We start from the raw sequence: 24,879 nt of genomic DNA on the forward strand, positions 1-24,879 counted from the left end.
CTTTCCTTGCTAGTGCAGAAGATGCAACCCCTGCACTCTTTCCTCCTCTATCCTCACCATCCAAGGCCCCAAATAGTCCTTCCACATGAAAGTGATTTACATGCACTTCTTTCAACCTGGTTTAGTGCAGTCACTGCTCACAATACAGTATGCTCTACACTGGAGAGACCAAATGCAGATAGGGTGACCGCTTTGTAGAACACTTCCAGTCAGTCCGCAAGTATGACCCTCCTTCCCCACAGCTTCCAGTGGTCTGCCATTTTAGTACTCCACCTTGGTCTCTATCCTTCGCCCACTGCAGTGTTCCAATGAAGCTCTAAGCAAGCTTGAGGAACAGTGCCGATTAGAGTCATAGAGAGATACAGCACCGAAACAGGCCCTTCGGCCCACCGAGTCCACGCCAACCATCAACCACTCATTTATACTAATCCTACATTAATCCCATTTTTCTCTCTCACATCCCCACCTTCCCTCAATTCTCCTACCACCTAGCGACACGCGGGGCAATTTTTACAATGGCCAAATTTACCAATCAATCCGCAAGTCTTTGGCATGTGGGAGGAAACCGGAGCACCCGGAGGAAACCCACGCGGTCTCTTTTGATTAGACATTTTACAGCCTTCTGGACTTAAAATTGAGTTCACTAATTTCAGACCCTAATCTCTGCCCCCATTTTGATTCCTTTTCTTTGCATGTTTTGGCCTTAATCTGTTTTTCTCTTTTTTTTTAACCCCTGTTTTAGCTTTCAGACAACAGCTGTTCATTATTTGACCATTGACACCTCCACAGGGCACATCTTTTGATTATTTACTGGTCCCATTCCTCCCCACTTTGGTTCTGCCCCACAAATCTTTTGTCATTTAATGTCTCCCATCTTTCACCCCATCACAGATGTTCCCCTTTTCCCACTCTTTCCCATTTGACCTACTTAAAACCTGGTACATGTTCCCAGTTCTGATCAAAGGTCACATACCTGAAACATTAACTCTGTTTCTCTCTCCACAGATGCTGCTAGACCTGCTGAGTGTTTCCAGCATTTTTTGTTTTTATTTCAGATTCCCAGTATCCGCAGTATTTTGCTTTCATCTGCTCTATAATCCTATTTCTATATTCATGTGTGTGTGGTACCTGAAGTAATCAGGACATTACTATCTTTGAAGTTATGCTTGCTAGTTTCATTCCTAGTCTGCAGGACCTCATCCCTCTTTCGACCTAGTCATTGGTACTGATATGGACCATGACTGCTGCCTGTTCACCCTCCCTCCTCAGAATGCTTTGCAGCTGCTCACTGAGATCTGTGAGCCTGGCAACTAGGAGACAAAATACCATCCTGGATTCATGTCTGTGGCCATAGAAATGCATGCCTGTTCCCTGACTATTGACTCCCCTATCACTATTGCTTTTCCAATCTTCCTCCTGCCCTCCTGTACAGCTGAGTCAGCTGTGGTGCCATGGACTAGGCTTTGGCTACACACCCAGAGAAACCATCACGCTCACCAGTATTCAGTATGGAATACTGGTTGGCGTGTGAGATTCACTCAGGGGTCTTCTGCACTGCCAATCTGGTCTTCTTTGACTGCCTGGTGGTCACCAATTCCCCTCTACCTGCACATCCTTGAGCTGCAGGGTGACCACATCTATAAACGTGCTACCCACAGAACTCTCAGCCACAGTAACTCCAGCTGCTCCTCAGCTCCAAATCCAAGAGCTCAGGCTGCTGCAGCTGACAATATTTCCTGCACATGTGATTATCCAGAGCACAAGAAGTGTCCTAGAGTTCCCATATGGAACAAGATGCAGACTCTGGACACGGTGAGAGTTGTGTCTAAACATGGACATATATTCACAGTGCAGAGACAGGGAATGAAAAAAGAGACAGTTGCAGGTTGCTCCATGCTCGCAGTCAACTGCTGCCTTCATTGAATAAAGAATGTGACCTGCTTATAGTCAGCTTTTTACAATGGTTTTTGAGTATCCAATAAATGCCATTTGAAACCTCCTTTGTCACGTTTTGTTTTATATTGATCATTTTCATGGTATGTTGCAACTCTGTGAAATTCACCATTTAGAGTCGTAGAGTTATACAGCACAGAAACAGGCCCGTCGGCCCATCGTGTCTGTGCCGGCCATCAAGCAACTAACTATTCTAATCCCAGCAGTTGGCCCATAGCCTTGTGTGCTATGGCATTTCAAGTGCACATCTAAATACTTCTTAAATGTTGTGAGGGTTCCTGCCTCTACCACCCCTTCAGGTAGTGCGTTCCAGATTCCAACCACCCTCTGAATGAAAACATCATTCCTCAAACCCCCTCTAAACCTCCTCCCCCTTACCTTCAATCTATGCCCCCTGGTTATTGACACCTCTGCTAAGGGAAGAGGTTTCTTCCTATCTAACCAATCAATGCCACTCAATTTTGTATATCTCAGTCAGGTCCCCCTCAGCCTTCTCCGCTCTAAGGAAAACAACCCTAGCCTATCCAGTCTCTCTTCATAGCTGAAATGTTCCAGTCCAGGCAACATCCTGGTGAATCTCCTCGTCACCCTCTCCAATGCAATCACATCCTTCTTAACGTGTGGTGCCCAGAAGTGTACACAGTACTCCAGCTGTGGCCTAACTAGCGTTTTATACAGCTCCATCCTAACCTCCCTGCTCTTATATTCTATGCCTTGGCTAATAAAGGCAAGTATCCCATATGCCTTCATAACCACCTTATCTACCTGTGCTGCTGCCTTCTGTGATCTATTGACTAGCACACCAATGTCATTCTGACCCTCTATACTTCCTAGGGTCCTACCATCCATTGTATATTTCCTTGCTTTGTTAGTCCTCCCAAAATGCATCACCTCACACTTTTCAGGATTAAATTCCATTTGTCACTGCTCCGCCCATCTTACCAGCCCATCTATATCATCCTGTAATCTAAGGCTTTCCTCCTCACTATTTACGACACCACCAATTTTCATGTCATCTGCGAACTTACTGATCATACCTCCTATATTCACGTCTAAATCATTAATGTACACTACAAACAGCAAGGGTCCCAGCACCAACCCCTGCAGTACACCACTGGTCACAGGCCTCCACTCACAGAAGCAACCCTCGACCATCACCCTCTGCCTCCTGTCACTAAGCCAATTTTGAATCCAATTTGCCAAATTGCCTTGGATTCCATGGGCTCTTACCTTCTTAATCAATCTCCCATGCAGGACCTTATCAAAAGCCTTACTGAAGTCCATGTAGACTATATCAACTGCTTTACCCTCATCTACACATCAAGTCACCGCCTTGAAATATTCAATCAGGTTAGTTAGACACGATCTCCCCCTGACAAAGCCATGCTGACTATCCCTGATTAAGCACTGCCTCTCCAAGTGGAGATTAATCCGACCCCTCAGAATTTTTTCCAATAGTTTCCCAACCACTGATGTTAGATTCACCAGCCTGTAATTACCTAATTTATCTCTACTACCCTTCTTAAATAAAGGTACCACATTCACTGTCCTCCAATCCTCTGGTACCTCTCCCGTGGCCAGAGAGGATTTGAAAATTTGTGTCAGAGCCCTTGCTATCTCCTCGCTTGCCTCACATAACATTCTGGGATACATCGCATCTAAGCCCGGGATTTATCCACTTTTAAGACCACTAAAACAGCTAATACTTCCTCCCTTTCAATGCTAATATGTTTAAGTATATCACAATTCCCCTGCCTGATCACTACACCTACATCATCCTTCTCCATAGTGAACACAAATGAAAAGTAATCATTTAAAACTTCACCTATGTCCTCTGGCTCACACACAGATTGCCACTTTGGTCCCTAATGGGCCTACTCTTTCCCTGGTTATCCTCTTTCCCTTAATATACTTATAAAACGGCTTAGGATTTTCCTTTGTCTTGCCCGCCAATGTTTTTTCATGTCCCCTCTTCGCTCTCCTAATTACTTTTTTAAGTACCCCCCTTACAATTTCTATACTCCTCTAGTGCTTCCGCTGTTTTCAGCACTCTGAATCTGCCATAAGCCTCCTTTTGTTTTCCTGATCCAATCCTCTATATCCCTTGACATTCAGGGTTCCCTGGACTTGTCGGACCTACCCTTCACCTTAACGGGTAAATGTTAGCTCTGACCTCTCACTATTTCCTCTTTGAATGACTCCCACTGGTCTGATATAGACTTTCCTACAACTAGCTGCTCCCAGTCCACTTTGGCCAGATCCTGTTTTATCATATTGAAATCAGCCTTCCCCCAATTCAGTACCTCTATTTTCGGTCCACCTTTGTCCTTTTCCATAACAACCTTAAATCTTACAGAGTTCTGGTCACTATCCCTGAAATGCTCCTCCACTGACACTTCTACCACTTGTCCACCTTCATTCCCTAGGATTAGGTCCAGTACCACCCCTTCTCTTGTGGACTTTCTACGTGCTGGCTCAAAAGCTCTCCTGTATGAATTTTAAGAATTCCGCCTCCTTTAAACCTTTTGCACTAAGACTATCCCAGTTAATATTGGGGAAGTTGAAATCCCCTACTATTGTTACCCTATTAATTTTACACCTCTCTGAGATTTGCCGACATATCTGCTCCTCTATCTCTCCCTGACTGTTTCGAGGACTGTAGCACACTCCCAGCCAAGTGATTGCTCCTTTTTGTTTTTACGTTCTACCCATATGGCCTCATTTGAGGAACCTTCTAAGATATCATCCCTCCTTACTGCAATAATTGACTCCTTGATCAATAGAGCAATGCCACCTCCTCTTTTATAGCTCCCACCCCTGTCACGCCTGAAGATTCTATATCCTGGAATATTAAGCTGCCAGTCCTGCCCCTCCCTCAACCATGTCTCTGTGATAGCAATAATATCGTAATCCCATGTATTAATCAATGCCCTCAAGTCATCTGCCTTACATATAAGATTCCTTGCATTAAAATCCAGCCTTGCATTATATACTTATGCATTAATAGGTCTAAAATATAGGTCTATATTTGCTCTGCCTTCCAGCCTGACTTATTTCTCTTCTATATTTAGCTGTGCATCACCCCCTACTGTACCTCCACTCTGTATCTCATACCTCTGCCAGATTAGTTCAACCCCCCACCCCCCTCCACAACAACACTAGCAAACCTTCCAGCAAGGATGTTGGTCCCGTTCCAGTTCAGGTGCAACCCATCCAACTTGTACACATCCCACCTTCACCAGAAACAGACCCAGTGATCCAGGAAACTAAAGCCCTCCCTCCTGCACCATCTCCTCAGCCACACATTCATCTGCTCTGTCCTCCTATTCCTATACTCACTAGAACATGGCACTGGGAGTAATCCAGAGATTATAACCTTTGAGGTCCTACTTTTTAATCTGCTACCTAGCTCCCTAAATTCTTGTTGCAGGACCTTATCCCTCTTTCTACCTATGTCGTTGGGACCAATGTGAACCAGGACCTCTGACTGTTCACCCTCCCCCTTCAGAATGTGTTTAAATATGTGAAATCGTGAAATTCACAATTCTTAAAATGCCATGACCGTGAAATTTGTAAAATTTGACCATGAATTTGGTAAGGCCCTATTCATAATATAAAATGTATTCCCTTCCTACCATGTCAACAAAATATTTGAAAACCACAGAGTCCATTAAACCAGTCCTCCCTTTCTTGAATCTATGTGCGTCTCTTTTAACAAATGATGCTCCTCCCAAGTTTTCACCCACTGGATCGCTCCACTATTTCAATGTTTTTTTTTGTACAGATGACGTTTAATGCATTAGGCTGAACTCTCCAGGTTTGTTTGTTGAACTTTCTTGAAAAAATATTTGTAATTTTCCAGTTCAGAGGAATATTCACAAATTCAGTGAGTTGAGGCAGAAAATGTTAAAAACTTCTTGAACTTCAGCCCCATCTCATCTAAGATTGTTGGGTTCAGGTTGTCTGGATATTTGAACATTTTAAGATCCATTTTAAGGATATCAATCTCCTTTTGTCTTGTTGTAAATCTGATATGAGACTCATGTAATGTGCTCTCCCTGCCTGACTACCGTTGCTGGGTGTGGTCATATAGTTGTTACCTTATTCAGTGATCTATAGTAACAATTCGAAGAATATGTGTTCAAATCTCACCATGCCAGTATAAGAATTGTCAAGTGGTTGGGATTTGCTGAGGACCTGGTTCAATTCCTGCTCAGGGAATTCAATTTTTTCCCTGGATAAAGCCAGTTGTATTGTAGTTTTTTAAATTCATTCATGAGATGTGGGCAACACTGGCCAGGCCAGCATTTATTGCCCATCCCTAATTGCCCTTGAGAAGGTGGTGGTGAGCTGCCTTCTTGAACCGCTGCAGTCCGTGTGGAGTAGGTACACCTACAGTCTGTTAGAAAGGAAGTTCCAGGATTTTGACCCAGCGACAGTGAAGGAACAGCAATATAGTTCCAAGTCAGGATGTGTGACTTGGAGGGGAACTTGCAGGTGGTGATGTTCCCATGCATTTGCTGCCCCTTCTTGTTGGTAGAGGTCGCGGGTTTGGAAGGTGCCGTCTAAGGAGCCTTGGTGCATTGCTGCAGTGCATCTTGTAGATGGCACACACTGCTGCCACTGTATGTTGGTGGTGGTGGAGGGAGTGAATGTTTGTGGATGGGATGCCAATCAAGCAGGCTGCTTTGTCCTGGATGGTGTCGAGCTTCTTGAGTGTTGTTGGAGCTGCACCCATCCAGGCAAGTGGAGAGTATTCCATCACACTCCTGACTTGTGCCTTGTAGATGGTGGGCAGGCTTTGGGGAGTCAGGAGGTGAGTTACGTGCCGCAGAATTCCTAGTCTCTGTCCTGTTCTTGTAGCCACGGTATTTATATGGCTACTCCAATTCAGTTTCTGGTCAATGGTTGCCCCTAGGATGTTGTTAGTGGGGGATTCAGCGATGGTAATTCCATTGAGTGTCAAGGAGAGATGGTTCGATTCTCGCTTGTTGGAGATGGTCATTGCCTGGCACTTGTGTGACGCGAACATCCCCACTTCTGACCTTATGATTGAAGGAAGGTCATTGATGAAACAGTAATGGTAGAGTGGGGGATATGCCGGGCCATGAGGTTACAGATTGTGGTTGAGTGCAATTCTGCTGCTGCTGATGGCCCACAGCGCCTCATGGATGCCCAGTTTTGCATTGCCGGATCTGTTTGAAATCTATCCCATTTAGCACAGTGGCAGTGCCACACAACATGATGGACGGTATCCTCAATGTGAAGGTGGGACTTCGTCTCCACAAGGACTGTGCGGTGGTCACTCCTACCAATACTCTCATGGACAGATACATCTGCAGCAGGCAGATGGGTGAGGACAAGGTCAAGTATGTTTTTCCCTCTTGTTGGTTTCCTCACCACCTGCTGCATACCCAGTCTAGCAGCTATGTCCTTTAGAACTCGGCCAGCTTGGTCAGTAGTGGTGCTACCGAGCCACTGTTGGTGATGGACATTAAAGTCCCCCATCCAGAGTACATTTTGTGCCCTTGCCACCCTCAGTGCTTCCTCCAAGTGCTGTTCAACAAGCAGTACTGACTCATCAGCTTAGGGAGGGCGGTAGGTGGTAATGAGCAGGAGGAATCCTTGTCCACTTTTGACCTGATGCCATGAGATTTCATGGAGTCTGGAGTCGATGTTGAGGACTCCCAGGACAACTCCCTCCCATCTGTATACCACTGTGCCACCACCTCTGGTGGGTCTGTCCTGCCGGTGGGACAGGACATACCCGGGATGGTGATGGCAATGTCTGGGACATTGTCTGTCAGGTATGATTCAGTGAGTATGAGTATGTCAGGCTGTTGCTTGACTAGTCTGTGGGACAGCTCTCCCAACTTTGGCACAAGCCTCCAGATGTTAGTAAGGAGGACTTTGCAGGGTCGACAGGGCTGGGTTTGCTGTTGTCATTTCTGGTGCCTAGGTTGATGCTGGGTGATCTGTCCAGTTTCATTCTTTTTTATTGACTTCGTAGCGTTTAGATACAACTGAGTGGCTTGCTAGGCCATTTCAGAGGGCATGTAAGAGTCAACCACATTGCTGTGGGTCTGGAGTCACATGTAGGCCAGACCAGGTAAGGACAGCAGATTTCCTTCCCTAAAGGACATTAGTGAACCAGATGGGTTTTTACAACAATCGATAATGGTTTCATGGCCATCATTAGACCAGCTTTAATTCCAGATTTATTAATTGAATTCAAATTCCACCTTTTGCTGTGGTGGGATTTGAACCCATGTCCCCAGAGCAATACCCTGGGTCTCTGGGTTACTAGTCCAGTGATAATACCACTACGCCACCACCTTCACTTTTAACATTTAATAACATAGTTTATTATTTTCCCTCAAGCTTCTAGATTGTGGACAGGCTTTGGGGAAATCAGGAGGTGAATTACTCCCCACAGGATTCTTAGCCTCTGACCTGCTCTTATAGCCATGGTATTTATATGGCTACTCCATTTCAGTTTTTGGTCACTGGTAACCCCCAGGATGTTGATGGTGGGGGATTCAGCGATCGTAATGCCATTAAATGTCAGGGGAAGATGGTTAGATTCTCTCTTGTTGGAGATGGTCATTGCCTGGCACCTGTGTGGCATGAATGTGACTTGCCACTTATCAGCCCAAGCCTGGATATTGTCCTGGTCTTGCTGCATTGCTGCATGGACTGCTTCAGTATCTGAGGAGTTGCGAATGGTGCTGAACATTGTGCAATCATCAGCGAACATCCCCACTCCTACCTTATGGTTGAAGGATGGTCATTGATGAAGCAGCGGAAGATGGTTGGGCCTAGGACACTCTTGTCAAGAAATGGCTCTTATCAAAGAAACTATTGATATCCTTTGTGACCATGACAAAGGCGAGCGTTGTTCTGGTTCTTCTCTATCTATCTGCAGCCTTTGACATGGTTGATCCAACGCTTCTCCACTGTCATCCAGCTGGGTAGAGTTGCACTTGCCTGGTTCCATTCTTGTCTATCTGATCAGAGTCAGAGAATGGCTTCTCTTCCCATTTTTGCACAGCCATCTCTGGTGTCCCCCAAGAATCTATCCTTAGACATCTTCTATTTCTCATCTTATGAGGTTGCCCCTCGGTGACAACATTAAAAAAAAAAGTCAGTTTCTACATGTACGCTGATGGCATCACCTCACCATCACCTGTCTCGGCACCGCCATTGTCTCTAAATTGTCAGACTGCTTGTTGACATCCAGCACTGGATGAGCAGAAATTTCCTCCAACTAAATATTGGGAAGACTGAAGCTATTGCCTTGGGTCTCTGCCACATACTCTATTCCTTGACACTCATTCTATCCCTCTCCTTGGCAACTGTCTGATGCAAAACCAGACTGTCTGCAACCTTAGTGTCATATTTGACTCTGAGATGAGCTTTCAACCATATATCCATGTTGTCACTAAAGCCGCCTATTTCACCTCCATAGCACCACCTGTCACTGCCCTTGGCTCAGCTCATCTACTACTGAAACACTCATCCATGCCTCTGTTATCTCTGGACTTGACTATTCGAATGCACTCCTGGTCATACTCCCATATTCTACCCTCTGTATACCTGAGGTTATCTGAAAATCTGCTGCCTGTGTCTTAACTTGCGCCAAACCCTGTTTACCCATCACCCATGTACTTGCTGAGTTACACTGGCGCCTGGTTAAATAACGCTTCATTTTAAAATTCTCATCCTTATTTTCAAACCCTTCCATGGCCTCATTCCTTCCGATCTCTGTAATCCCGTCCACCCCCACAATCCTCCAAGATATCTGCATTCCCCTAATTCCAGCGTCTTGAGCATCCCCAGTATAAATCGCCCCACCATTTGTGGCCGTGCCTTCAGCTGCCTGAGCCCTAAGCTCTGGAATTTGCTCCCTAAATCTCTCCACCTCTCAACCTCACTTTTCTCCTTTAAGATGCTCTTCAAAACCTACCTCTTTGATCAAACTTCTAATCATCATCCCTAACAACTTTATGTGGCTTGGTGTTATATTTTGTTCTGATAATGCCTCTCGTACCTTGGGATATTTATTACGTTAAAGGTGCTACATAATTACAAGTTGTTGTTGTTGTTGGGTTTGGCCACATTGCACACCGCATTCAGACGATTAGAAGGTCTGATGAACAGGGGAAGAACACCCATGTGTAATGTGAAGTGAGATTGTATGATATAATACAGCAATCGAATTGATTCCTGGAACGTGCATTACTTCACCAGATGGGATCAGCACACGTAGATGTAGAGATCATCCCAGCAACTTTCCATCACAGAACAATCAATGCTCGAGAGTAATTTAAATCTTTAAAAACTCCATCCGGGGCAAAGGCTGGGATTGAGCCAAAAAGATTTCCAAGATCTGTCTCCATCAGTCTGCCTAATTTCTACAGATGCCAAAGGAAATGAAATAGCCAAATACTGTAGAATGTCAGAGACAGATTATGTACTAAACTTCTGGAGATGTAGACAGATACAATCTAAGTCATTTCTGAACATCTTCAGAATAATAGTGCTGAATAACACCAGGAAATGATCCTCACTCAGCAAACAGATCACATCTGAACTGGCCAAATGACTCCATTGTGTACAGATTCAAACTTATCTTATTTTTTTCAATTTTTCCAATGATCCAAGATATGACTCTACAACATTTTAATCATATATAAGTGTATCATGGTGGAATTGGTGAATGGTTAAAGATGAGAAGGCAGAAAATCTGAGTGGAATCAGCAGTTTTTTTCTAGTGCCGCTTTCTTTCATCGCTATGTTGACATTTATAAATACATAATTAGGCATATCTATTGATTGTGACACTTTAAAAGACAATCTACATATTTCATCCACATCAAGGAAACAAAATTAATTCCACCACTGTTTCTTGCCAGTTGAACATATTCTCCAGTGATATCAACATGACAAGTCTCCTGACAGCCAGGGAGGGGCGCCAGAGTTACCATCCGTCTCAGCACCAGTGCTTTTAAGTTTGTGAACAGGGTTTGCCGGCTCGAGTTGTGAAGTAGAAGCTGAGTATCTCAAATAGGAAGGTTACTGCTGAATTCCCTTTCTCACTGCCCTCTTGAAAATGGGAAATTCCTTTTAAGTTCAATTCTCTCCCCAGCAGTGACCTTCTCCCCCAGCAGCGACCTTCTCCCCCAAGCAGTGACCCTCTCCTCCAGCAGTGACCCTCTATCCCTCCAGCAGTGACCCTCTCCCCCAGCAGTGACCTCTCTCCCTGCAGCAGTGACCCTCTCCCCCAGCAGTGACCTCTCTCCCTGCAGCAGTGACCCTCTCCTCCAGCAGTGACCCTTTCCCCCCATCAGTGACCTCTCTCCCTCCAGCAGTGACCCTCTCCTCCAGCAGTGACCCTCTGCCCCCATCAGTGACCCTCTCCTCCATCAGTGACCTCTCTCCCTCCAGCAGTGACCCTCTCCTCCAGCAGTGACCTCTCTCCCTCCAGCAGTGACCCTCTCCTCCAGCAGTGACCTCTCTCCCTCCAGCAGTGACCCTCTCCCCCAGCAGTGACCTCTCTCCCTGCAGCAGTGACCCTCTCCTCCAGCAGTGACCCTCTGCCCCCATCAGTGACCCTCTCCTCCATCAGTGACCTCTCTCCCTCCAGCAGTGACCCTCTCCTCCAGCAGTGACCTCTCTCCCTCCAGCAGTGACCTCTCTCCCTCCAGCAGTGACCCTCTCCCCCCATCAGTGACCCTCTCCTCCATCAGTGACCTCTCTCCCTCCAGCAGTGAACCTCTCCTCCAGCAGTGACCCTCTCCTCCATCAGTGACCTCTCTCCCTCCAGCAGTGACCCTCTCCCCCCCATCAGTGACCCTCTCCTCCATCAGTGACCTCTCTCCCCCCATCAGTGACCCTCTCCTCCAGCAGTGACCTCTCTCCCCCAGCAGTGACCCTCTCCCCGCAGCAGTGACCCTCTCCTCCAGCAGTGACCTCTCTCCCTCCAGCAGTGACCTCTCTCCCCCATCAGTGACCCTCTCCTCCAGCAGTGACCTCTCTCCCTCCAGCAGTGAACCTCTCCTCCAGCAGTAACTATCTCCTCCAGCAGTGACCGTCTCCTCCAGCAGTGACCTCTCTCCCCCCATCAGTGACCCTCTCCTCCAGCAGTGACCTCTCTCCCTCCAGCAGTGAACCTCTCCTCCAGCAGTGACCGTCTCCTCCAGCAGTGACCCTCTCCTCCAGCAGTGACCCTCTCCTCCAGCAGTGACCTCTCCTCCAGCAGTGAACCTCTCCTCCAGCAGTGACCTCTCTCCCTCCAGCAGTGACCCTCTCCCTGCAGCAGTGAACCTCTCCCTGCAGCGGTGACCCTCTCCCTGCAGCAGTGAACCTCTCCCCGCAGCAGTGAACCTCTCCCCGCAGCGGTGAACCTCTCCCCGCAGCGGTGACCCTCTCCCTGCAGCAGTGACCCTCTCCCCGCAGCAGTGACCCTCTCCCTGCAGCAGTGACCCTCTCCTCCAGCAGTGAACCTCTCGCCCCCAGCAGTGAGTCTTTACTCCAGCAGTGACCATCCTGCCCCGGCAGGGAGCCTCCCCTGCTCCCCCTCCCCGGCAGGGGGCCTCTTCCAGATGATCTTGTCAAAAAAGCAATCTGAAGAGCAGTTTCAGAAACAACCAGCTTTATTTGCACATCGAGTGGGAGGGATTAAAGTCATCAAGCAGTCTACATACTATGTTGTCCTTCAGGTTGTCATGTCTCCTAAAACGGAGAATGAATCTCCCTGGCGCTGCACATTCCATATCCTTTTTTAAACATACTTTTCCAGCTCGGTCCTACATCCGGTGCAGGATACTTTTTTGCACGTGCATCCAGTACAGAAATTGACAGGTGGCGTATTGAAACTTTACTTTTTAAAATACAGTCATTTGAGACGATTAACACAACAACAACAACAAAGAAACTGTTGTGAACAGAGGCGGATAGAAAAATTTGAATTGCAGGTAAATGCACGCAATTTCTGGATTGAGAAATAAAAACAAGAAATGCTGAAAATACTCAGCAGCATCTCTGGCCAGAGATAACGTTTCGGTCAGCGACCCTCCATCAGAACGGTATGGGTTCAGAAACCGCGCCCACTGCTTCTATACTGGAATGTATCCACACACACAAACACAAACACGGCTCCCCTGTCGCTGTTCCCTGGTTTTCTCTAATCTGCACTCTACTCTTGTTTACTATGAGGCAGTAGCAAGATGTCCTCTCTGCACATTTTACACATTCAAATACATTTTACTTCTATCCTCTCCAATGTGTTCTGACCAAAGGTCAATTTGTTTCTGTCTCCACCTGCTGAATGTTTCCAACATTTTGTTTCTTTCCGATTTCCAGCACTTTGATGTATACCTGCATATGTTACACCACAAACTCCCTGGTAAGGATTGCTCAGACGCTCAGTGCTGTTACTGATGGGCCCGGGTAAATCCGCTTCACACTCTCCGCCCCAAACCCCAGTGGGTTCTTTCAGCTCTGAACCGCCTCCTCTCTGTTTCTCAGTCTCTCCTTCGCAGAATTTGGCCCACTGACCTCACCACTCTCAACAAACTCGCTCTTATTAACGTGTACTTTCCCCCCTCCTACTCTTAACCTTTCCCTTTGCTTTCTCGGGGTTGGTGTGTGGGTACAATCCCGCATATCATGAGTCACGGTTTCCACCCCGTCTAACAGTTTGACAGCTTCGCCTTTCCATATTTCTCTTCCATGCAGCGATCCAAAAAAGCGGAGACACTGACTGCCAGGAACAGCTCGCGAAACCTGAAAGAGGGTGGAATATTAGTGGGTGGGAAATCAAGGACTGATATTCTTCCTACTTAACATCAATGGTCCAGTATATTTCAATAGTAATTAAAATACATTAAATTCACTGAGCTCCAATCACAACTTCCAACCCCCAGAAAGATGAAGGTTTGTGCAGTTTAGCTGTTGATACAATTCCTGGTAATATCTTACGTTTTCCAAATCCGGGTTTCCAATCTGCGATTTCCGGAATTTCTTCTTGGCGCCATTCTTTTTATCTGGAATAAATTACTAAATGTTAATACTATCTCTGTCTTAAACACATTCACTCTCTCTCCCTCCTCGTTATTTGTCTATATCTCGTTCTGTGTCTGTTTCTCTGTCTCTCCCTCTCTCATTCTGTCCTTTTTCTTTCTGTCCTTAGCTCTCCCATCCGCACACACTGGCTCCCTCTCAATCTGCCACGTTTAGGAACAAGATAGCCGAGTGCAAACAGAAGGTGCTTTGCGAAGAACAGCTGTGTCCACATTCTCCAATTTTTAAAACTGTTTCCAGCCGCAGAAACTTGTTTGGACTAACTTGCTCAATCCTCTGAGTTTGCTTACTTTTCCAATCAGAAAATCCACATTCCCAGGAGGTCACTTGGTACAGAACGATCAGAGAATACTTTATACAGAAATTATTTGATTCATTTTTGTATTTAAATGATCCGACAATTAATTTCCAAAGATCTGTCTCCGTTTTCCGTACCCTGTAAATAATGCAGTGAAATACATTCAGTCATGGACACACTTATTCAATGATTTTAAGTTAAATGAAGTGAATGCCACAGTTCTGTGCAATTGCACCATCCCCTGACTGTCCTCAAACACTGATTCTTCACTCGGTTACACAACAGTATAAATATCATTAAACCCGCGGCTCCAACCGCCTGCACGGCGCTAAATGCTGAGCCAGTCTGTGACAGAAATTCCAGCTCTCACATCTGGCGTCAATGTTCAGTATTTGAAAGTAAAATGACTCACCCCAACTGCCGGAATAAATCTGGAGTTTGTGAAGCTGGAACCGACCAGGGCTGCACTGAGCTGCCGCTATAGAGAGAGAGAGAGAGCAGCCAGGGTCGGAGAGTTCAGCCTGAGACGCTTTATACTTGAGTCTGCTCCTCCCACAAGGTGCGAGTTAGCCAAGGCTATTCCAGTTTTGTTTTCAGTTCATTGCCTGCTCAAATCTATGTTGTACATGTCCAATAGCACAGAGAACACAGCAACAGGAGAAGGTCATTCGGCCCCTCCAGTCTGTTATCGAGTCACAGAGTTATACACCACAGAAACGGGCCCTTCGTGTCTGTGCCGGCCATCCAGCACCTAACTATTCTAATCCCATATTCCAGCATTTGGCCCGTGGCCTTGTATGCTACGGCGTTTCAAGTGCTCATCTAAATACTTCTTAAATATTGTGAGGGTTCCTGTCTCCATCACCACTTCAGGCAGTGCGTTCCAGATTCCAACCACCCGCTGGGTGAAAAAAATATTTCCTCAAATCCCCTCTAAACCTCCTACCCCTTAGCCTAAATCTATGCTCCCTGGTTCTTGACCGCACCCCGCACCCCCCCCCCCCCCACCCCCCGTTAAGGGAAAAGGTTTCTTCCTATCTAACCTATCAATGCCCCTCATAATCTTGTACACCTCAATCAGGTCCCCCTCAGCCTTCTCTGTGCTCCAAGGAGAACATCCCTAGCTTTTTCAGGCTCACTTCAGAGCTAAAATGCTCCAGCCCAGGCAACATCCTGGGTGAATCTCCTCTGCACCCTCTCCAGTGCAATCACATCCTTCCTATAGTGTGGTGACCAGAATGTCCCTCCATTCAATTAGATCCTGGCTGATCGGGATCTTACTTACTGCCTTTACTGCCTTTGCTGCACATCCTTTGATACCGTAACCTCAGACAAAGCTATCAGTCTCAGACTTGGAAATATCATTGTTTAATCTGTTTGGTAGATTCAGTTCCATCCAACATTTCCAGGACTCATCCAGTTCTAAATAAATATAACAGTCTGTCTTCCTTCTATTCATTCCTAATACCCTCATTTATTGTCTTAATAATTACTGATGCTTTATATTGCACTAATACACTTTCCAAACATAGGTGTGATTTTGTCCTCCAGGTGTGCAAAGGCTTCAGCTCCTGGTCACCACTTCCTGCCTCCGGTTTGCCACCTCCATCCCCTGAACCCTCCAGCGACTACACCCTGGGTAGTCAATCTGAGATGGTCATTCCATACAGTGAGGTCGCCAGGGCCAGACAACCAATGGGGCGCCCAAAGCCCCATTTCAAGGATGCTTGTAAGTGTGACATGAAGCCCTAAATATTGACTATCACATCTGGGAGTCACTAGGTGGCGAAGGAGGGAGATGGCGACACATCCACTAGACTGGTGTGCACTACCAGATAAACAGTGGCTACAGCAGCTTGGCAAGAGGCGCCAACATCAAAACCAACAACTCACAGTGTCACTTGACAGCTTCACGTGCAGCACTTGTGGCAGAACCTGCCTCTCAAGGATTGGCCTTCACAGCCATCAGCAAAGGTGCACCAAGAGAAGACATCCCACCTAAATGGATTGTTTGCTGCGTGTCCATCATCTTTCGGAGATGGAAGGGTGCCAACCATAACCACACTTCACTCATCACACCTATCTCCAAACTTGGACACCAGTCCGTCAATGCTTCATGCTGACTCCACCCTCATATGTCAACATTTTCCCATAGGACCTCTGAGTTTAACTCTGGACTCCCTCCAGTGTCTGCTCTATATCTCCTATTTATTTTTATGTATCTGACTATGTAATGACTATGCAACTGGGCCTAATTTTCCCTGTGTCCATTCATGTGCCCAGTTTGGCTGCCATTCCGGACCTGAGCCCATCACATCTATTTCCATTTTTTCTCCCTTTTTTAAGTTATTTTCTCTTGACCCCTCCTAGACCCCTCTCTCCTGTTGTCATGCCTTTTTTCATTCCCCTTGAATGTTAGCTGTGGCTCAATTAGTAGCACTCTGAGTCACAACATTCAGGTTCAAGACCCATGTGAGGATATTAATCAAGTTTAACAGTGCTGTACTGGGAATGTTACACCCTCAGATGTGATGTTAAACCAAGGCCCAAATTGCCTCTTTTTGTGGATGTAAAAGATCCCAAAGAGCAGGGCAGTTATTCCTGGTTTCATGGTCAACAGTTATCCCTGAATCAACATGGCAATGACAGATTATCTGGTCATTATCATGTTGCTGTTTATGGGAATTTACTGTATGCAAATTGCCGCTGTGTTTCATTTGTCACAACAGTGACTAAACTTCAAAACTACTCCATTTGCTGTTAAAGTGCTTTGAGATATCTGGTGGTCTTGAAAAGCCATAGAAAAATGCAAGTCCTTTTTTCAAGTCATTTCTCTCAGGTACTCTGCTCTCCCAAATCCCTACCTTAACCCTTCAATACTCCTCGACTTTCTTACTCTCCTGCCGCCATCCCAATTTTGACTCCTTTTTAGAAAAGCCTACAACTTCACTGCGTGCCTCTCTTGGCATCCTCCGAAGGATCGACTGAGGCATTCGGCACTGGCTCATTATCAGAAGCAACCCCAACTGCCCCATCCCGCTCTCCTGTCTGAGTGGTGATGATACCTTCCCCCTTATGCAGCCTCCATGCTTGGCTACACCTTTCACCAATTGCCCTGCCAAGGCCGTCACAGTGGCTGTGTGGCTCTTATCACCAAATCACACTTCGGCCTGACCCTTTACTCCTCTGGTACTTTCTCCTCCTTTGAGAATCTCACCTTGTTCTACCCCTTGCACCTCATTCGAAATCCTCATCGTCTACTGCCCACCTAAGTATGATAAAAATGTTCTCACTGAGATATCTTCACAGCTTTCCTCCCTCAGCCTCTGCACCGAGTGACTTCTCATCCCCAGCGCTTTCAACCTCCATCTCAATTCAGTATGCTCTCTCTCCTCTGAGTTCACTGCACTCCTATCCTCCTGTAATCTCTCCCTTTATATAAACTCCTCAACCCATATTCACAGTCACTCCACTAACCTTCCTATCTCATGTGCTCTTGTTATTCCCATTGTATCAATCACAGATAAGGCCGTCTCTGATCACTTTCTTGTATCACTCTCCACCCTTGCCCCCTTCCACGTCCCAACCCTATTTCCTTCTGTATCCTCCCCTAGAAAAAAAAACTATCCCCCAATTCACACAATTTAACTTTCAAAATCCCAACTGTCGAGGCTTTGGCCCTCCGTTCACCATGATGTTTTTACAGCTACTGATTTGCTTCACTGCACCCTCACCAACACCTTTCACAATCCCCACTAAAACCATTACACTCTCACCCTGGCAGTCATCTCTGTCCCAAGCACCACTGCCCCAGATATAAAACATTCTGTCCTTGCAGCCTCAAGGGGCAGCAGCCTTCCTGCCGTGTAAGTATCTTCAGACTAACTGAAATTGAAGATTTTACTTAAATCAAAATGTTTTTGACTCCCCTATTTTGTGAAAGTTACCACCAACTTTACAGCATTTATTTTACCTGCAGCCACAGTGCATCACATGGCAGCCAGCCGGCAGTGTTCCCTCCACCCCCGCCCCCCGCCTCACCATGGTTCAGCGATGCCTCCCTGCAGATTCTCCTCCAGGCCCTCAGGGAAAGGTGGGAGATCCTCTTCCCTGCAGGTGGAGTGCGAAGACCCTCCCACCTCACCAAGGCAGCCTGGGTGGAGGTAGCAGCAGAGATCTCGCACCGTGGGGTCACTCATAGAACTTGGGTGCAATGTTGTAAGCGAATCAATGACTTGTTCAGCTCGGCGAGGGTAAGTGGTTCTGGCAAAGCAGCTCCATTGTTTTCCGCCCTGGCTCCATGTACACAAGGAATGCAGCGGAATGCATGAGCAGCCTTGGTACCATTCACTAAATGATGTTGCACCAAGATGAAGACTGACATTGTTTATGTGACTGGATGTGCCATGCGAAAACCAATGCAGATAAGTGATGTTGATGAAAGTATGCAATAGTCCTGCATTATTTGCCATGTCATTAAATCTGCAATGTCTGCTGCAGGATAGATGAAGACACAACCAGCATGAGTGTGATAGAATGGGAGGAAGGGTCCCTGACATAAGGCTGCTGATCACGGCTGAGGAGCAGGCGTCAGAGACCGCAAGAGAAGAGGGAGGCAGGGCAAGTAGAGAAGGCGAGGCAGGAGCCACAATGTGTCAGGATGATGTGGCATCTTCTGCTCGTGGAGCCATATGTGGAAACTGAAGGAAATTGTGTGAACTCACGAGAAGCACATGCTCAAAGTGCCTCTGTTTGTGTCTCCACTGCAGGTGCCTGCGCTCAAGTAGCAGAACACTGCTTAGCCCAAGAATCCTCCTCTGGGGAGAACGATGAAGTCAATGTCCTAGAGGGTACACTGCCACCTGCCTCTTCTTCTACCCCCACCAGCGCAGATACATCCACACGGTCCACGGGGGCGGGTGGTGGGGGGGAGGTGTACGGGGTTGGGTTTTTTTTTTCTACGATTAGAATTTGGGTCACAAGCTGGTGTGCACATCCCAGCAGCTGAGGGAGCATGTGCCAGCTGGGTCCCCTGACAATCGGAGGACTGCTGAGGACTAGGCCCCTGCTCAGCCCCACACATGATGATCCTCTGTTGTCTGCTGGATGTGCAGCAAAGCCATGTGGAAAATATTGTCAGAGATGCCTGAGGTTAGGTGTGAAATCACGTGAAAGTGCAGCAATGTTTCGTTCAGATTGCAGTGAAGAATAAGATCTCATGCAAAAGTGATTTTCTGTGGGGAATTGTTATGTTTCTCTTCCCAACGTTCCTTGATGATGTGGCTTATTGCTGGCTGAAATGTGCATAAATGAAGTTTTCCTTGATGTCCTTTGCATGTCTCTCCATGGCCCTAATATCGATGACAGCATAGTTATCATTGTCGTCCTCCTCCTCACCCTCTTCATAGTCATCCTCATCTGAGGAGGACTGGTGTTCCTCCTGTCCCTCCGCCTGCAGAAAGTTGCAAGGTTGTGCCATGCACAGTAGACAATGATAAAATGAAAGCAAAATACTGCAAATGCTGGAAATCTGAAATAAAAACAGGAAGTGCTGGAAATACTCAACAGGTCTCACAGCATCTGTGGAGAGAGAAGCAGAGTTAATGTTTCAGGTCTGTTCTGAGGAAAGGTATTGTGCGGTATTGTACCTCTCTTCAGCAACCCTTTGGGGATGATGTACTGGTGTCATCAACCATGTACAAAGTGGGTAACCTGCTCATTCACCTGCCCACTTTGGCCAGTTCCTCAAAAACTGCTGGCACTGGGAGTTCCTCAAAATGTAGGAGTCGTGACAGCTCCCTGGGAAATATGTGCAAACATGCATGATTCCTCTCCTGCAGTCGCAAACCAGCTGTATGTATAAAGGGTGAAAGCCTTCATGATTAACAAAGACAGCAGGGTGGTTCCAGGGAGCTCTAATAGCCACATAACTACAGTTGATCAGCCCTTGCACTCCAGGGAAGCCAGCGATGGCGCCAAAGGCTGGTTGTCCTCGATTACAGGTAAGTAGATGAGATCATTGGCAAGTCGAGAAAGGGCATTGGTCACCTCTTTGATGCTTGTAGGCAGATGTAAGTCACCCTAATATCCTTGGAAGCAGCCACTGAAAAAAAAATTGAGTGCAGAAGTCACCTTGAGGGCAACTGGCATGGGATTTACATCGAAGCCAAGCAGCCACAGGTCATGCTACAGGATACTACAAATTTCTGTAACCATTTCACATGACATCCTTCAGCATCTCTGGCATTGTATCTCTGACATTTGAAGGTAATTTGTCCTTGTCCTGAGGATGTGATGATGTGCCAGTGCCCAGCTTCGATAAGGTCGTTCCTGGATGTTATCATTTGGAGGATCCTCACTTTCTTGTTCTGCCTGTTGCTGGTGTGCAGGGTTGAGGGAAAGAGCCCTCCTTAGTCTCTCCCTTTGCTCTCCTTCCCGTGGTTCTAGACAAATTGGGTGTATGAGACCCATGTCACTCTGGCTTTTCGAACAATAAATAAGCAAAGCATGGCAATTAAGCCTTCTGTTGACACTGAGCTGAAACATTGAGGCAATGAACAGCGCCCTTATATCTGCCTTCGAATTTCAGCCAGGTAGAAGACACATCCACTGTCGTTTACCTCCTCCCACTCTCCTTGCTCTCCTTGTGTGGCCACGTAGTTTCCATTATCGTTTGAGAAAATGGTGCACATGGAATTCAGGGCATGTCTCCCCACCTTCCAACCTACTCCTGCAAGCTTCCAGCTTCAACCCATTACTTCTGACCCACCCAATGTTACTGTTACCCTCCCCTCCATTACTATTGAGCCTCCCCTCATTACCGTGCACAGTGTATTCATCAATGTATTCATGCCATCTCTCCCCACTGTTCCTACTCCTGTTGACTCTTATCCTTGATCCTCCTCACATTGAACTGAGCATTGTTGCCCAATCCCATTCCCCTCCATAGAAGCTGTCAAATACCCTCACATTAATCTTGACCTTCCCCCCTACAGAATCTATTTGCCTTCATTGACTGTGACCATTCCCTCTGCTAGCCAGTACCCTCAATTTACCCCACAGCTCCCCGACATTGACAGCACTCATCCCTCCCTTTAGACCCTTGCCAGATATCTTCACACAGTACTGATCTAATCCACCCACCACCCCGCAGCCGAGACCGTGTATCTTCACTATCGACATTCAACAACCCTTCCCTCCCCCACTACCCTCCCCTGCTCCTCCAAGTACCCAGTCACCCCACCCTTCCATCCCCGACTACTCTCCCCTTCTCCTCCATGTACTCAATCACCCCACCCTTCCCTCCCCGACTACCCTCTCCTGCTCCTCCATGTACTTAATCACCCCACCCTTCCCTCCCCGACTACCCTCCCCTGCTCCTCCAAGTACCCAATCACCCCACCCTTCCCTCCCCGACTACCCTCCCCTGCTCCTCCATGTACTCAATCACCCCACCCTTCCCTCCCCCACTACCCTCCCCTGCTCCTCCATGTACTCAGTCACCCCACCCTTCCCTCCCTGACTACTCTCTCCTGCTCCTCCAAGTACCCAGTCACCCCACCCTTCCCTCCCCCACTACCCTCCCCTGCTCCTCCATGTACCCAGTCACCCCACCCTTCCCTCCCCCACTACCCTCCCCTGCTCCTCCATGTACTCAGTCACCCCACCCTTCCCTCCCCCACTACCCTCCCCTGCTCCTCCATGTACCCAGTCACCCCACCCTTCCCTCCCCCACTACCCTCCCCTGCTCCTTCAAGTACCCAGTCACCCCACCCTTCCATCCCTGACATGGGTATCTTCACTATCGACATTCAACAACCCTTCCCTCCCCGACGACCCTCCCCTGCTCCTCCTAGTACCCAGTAACCCCACCCTTCCCTCCCCCACTACCCTCTCCTGCTCCTCAATGTACTCAATCACCCCACCCTTCCCTCCCTGACTACACTCTCCTGCTCCTCCATGTACTCAATCACCCCACCCTTCCCTCCCCCACTACCCTCCCCTGCTCCTCCAAGTACCCAGTCACCCCACCCTTCCCTCCCCGACTACCCTCTCCTGCTCCTCCATGTACTCAATCACCCCACCCTTCCCTCCCCGACGACCCTCCCCTGCTCCTCCTGGTACCCAGTCACCCCACCCTTCCCTCCCCCACTACCCTCTCCTGCTCCTCCATGTACTCAATCACCCCACCCTTCCCTCCCCGACTACCCTCTCCTGCTCCTCCATGTACTCAATCACCCCACCCTTCCCTCCCCGACTACCCTCTCCTGCTCCTCCATGTACACAATCACCCCACCCTTCCCTCCCCGACTACCCTCTCCTGCTCCTCCATGTACTCAATCACCCCACCCTTCCCTCCCCGACTACCCTCTCCTGCTCCTCATGTACTCAATCACCCCACCCTTCCCTCCCCGACTACCCTCTCCTGCTCCTCCATGTACTCAACCACCCCACCCTTCCCTCCCCCACTACCCTCCCCTGCTCCTCCATGTACCCAGTCACCCCACCCTTCCATCCCTGACATGGGTGACATGGGAATATCGCTCGCCGTTCACTTAATCTAGCAGGTAGGACTAAATCATAACGGTATGCGTAGGGTAATGAATATTCATGTTATTTAAATTAATGCAAAGATGCAATCCGCCACCGCACTAGGGGAACCCTGAGATGTTGCAAACCCACCGCCGACTTAATTCCTCTAAAATATCTCGCCGTTGGAAATCCAAAAGAAAACCTCCCACCTAATTATATCACCCGCATACCACCAAATCCCCGGCAGCAAACTGCATAAAACTCCCCCCATTCTTAGTGGAATATATCTTTGCTGAGAGCTATGAAGTATCTCCTTAAATATCTGCCATTACTTCTCCACCATTTTGCCTTTATCCTATATTTCCAGTTCACTTTAGCCAACACTGTCTTCATATCCTTGTAATTGTCTTTATTTAAGTTTAAGACACTAATTTCAAACACAGGTTTTTCACCTTCAAACTGAATGTGAAATTCTATCATGTTACGATCACAGAATATGCTGTAAATACTCAGCAGGTCTGGCAGCATCTGTGGAGAGAGAAACAGAATTAATGTTTTAGTTCTGTAACCTTTCATCATAACTGACCCCCTGCACTCACTGCTCTCTCTCCACAGATGCTGTCAGACTTGCTGAGTAATTCCAGCACATTCTATGTTTATTTCAGATTTCCGGCTTCTGAAGTATTTTGCTTTTATTATCATATTTCAGTCACTCTTGCCTGGAAGATCCTTTACTATGAGGTTATTAATTCATCCTCTCTCATTCCACATTACAAGGTCCAAAATAGCCTGCTTCCTGGTTGGTTCCAGAATGTACTGTTCCAAGAAACTGTCTGGAATACACGAGGAACTTATCCTCCAGGATACCTTTGCTAATTTGATTCATCCAAGCTAAATGAAAATTAAAATTGTCAACAATTATTGTAGTACCTTTCCTACAAGCACCTTGATTTATACTATGTCCCACCAGTGATTTTCTTTCCTTTGCTATTTCTTATCCCCACCCAAACTGATTCTACATCGTGATCTTCCGAACCAAGATCATTTCCCACGGCTATACTGATCTTATCCATTAGTAACAGAGTTACTGTACCTCCTTTTCCTTTCTCCCTGTCATTCTGAAATGTCAAGTACTCTTGAATATTTAGTTCCCAGCCTTGGTCACCTTGCAACCATGTCTCTGTAATGGCTTTCAAATCATACTCATTTATTTCTATTTGTGCCATCAGTTCATCCATCTTGTTACGAACGCTGCATTCATTCAGATAAAGAGTCTTTAATTCTGTCTCTTTACCATTTTCCCCTACTCTGACCTTATTTGCTAGTGCACTCTTATGTTTGCACACTCTGTCCCCTCCTGTCACACTTTGGGTTATCATTATACATATCACGAGCCTATACTATTGACTTGTCCTTTATCATTAACATTGTAAATTTCCCCTCTCCTGAACATTCCCCCAGACTATTTAGTTTAAAGCCCTCTCTACGATCTGAGTTATACAATTAACTAGGACACTGGCCCCATCACAGTTCAGGTGAAGGCCATCCCAACAGTACATCTCTCTCTTTTCCCAGTACTGGTGCCAGTGCCCCAAGAATTAAAACCCATTTCCCTCACACCAATCTCTGAGCCTTGCATTCAACTCTCTGATCTTATTTATCCTATGCCAATTTTCTCATGGTTCAGTAGTAATCCAGAGATGATTACTTTTGTGTTCTGCTTTTTTAATTTTGCCCCTAGTTGCTCATTCGCCCTCTCAGCAGAACCTCTTTCTTAGTCCTACCTATGATGTTGGTATTCATATGGACCACGACAACTGGATCCTTCCCTACCCACTCCAAGTCCCTCTCCATCCCTGAGGAGATGTCCTTAACCCTGGCATCGGGCAGACAACACAGCCTTTGGTACTCATGCTCTTGGCGACAGAGAACAGTATCTATTCCCCTAACTATATTGTCCCCTACTACTACATTCCTTTTTTACTGCCCCCACTTGAATGGCCCCCTGCACC

General features: G+C 47.0%; 2 long non-coding RNA genes across 2 annotated transcripts; one reads left to right on the top strand and one right to left on the bottom strand.

Annotated features, from left to right (window-relative positions):
- Nucleotides 1-12,590: 12,590 nt before the first annotated feature.
- LOC137346185 (uncharacterized) lies at nucleotides 12,591-14,856 on the bottom strand. The gene is made up of 3 exons (XR_010968672.1): nucleotides 14,748-14,856; nucleotides 13,936-14,000; nucleotides 12,591-13,740 (listed from the first exon to the last, which is right to left on the bottom strand). It is a non-coding gene; the product is annotated as an uncharacterized lncRNA (long non-coding RNA).
- Nucleotides 12,990-19,304, top strand: LOC137346186 (uncharacterized). Its single transcript, XR_010968673.1, has 3 exons — nucleotides 12,990-13,808; nucleotides 15,887-16,064; nucleotides 19,105-19,304. It is a non-coding gene; the product is annotated as an uncharacterized lncRNA (long non-coding RNA).
- Nucleotides 19,305-24,879: the final 5,575 nt, after the last annotated feature.

Source organism: Heterodontus francisci, chromosome 29, assembly GCF_036365525.1.
Source record: "Heterodontus francisci isolate sHetFra1 chromosome 29, sHetFra1.hap1, whole genome shotgun sequence".
NCBI lineage: Eukaryota > Metazoa > Chordata > Chondrichthyes > Heterodontiformes > Heterodontidae > Heterodontus > Heterodontus francisci.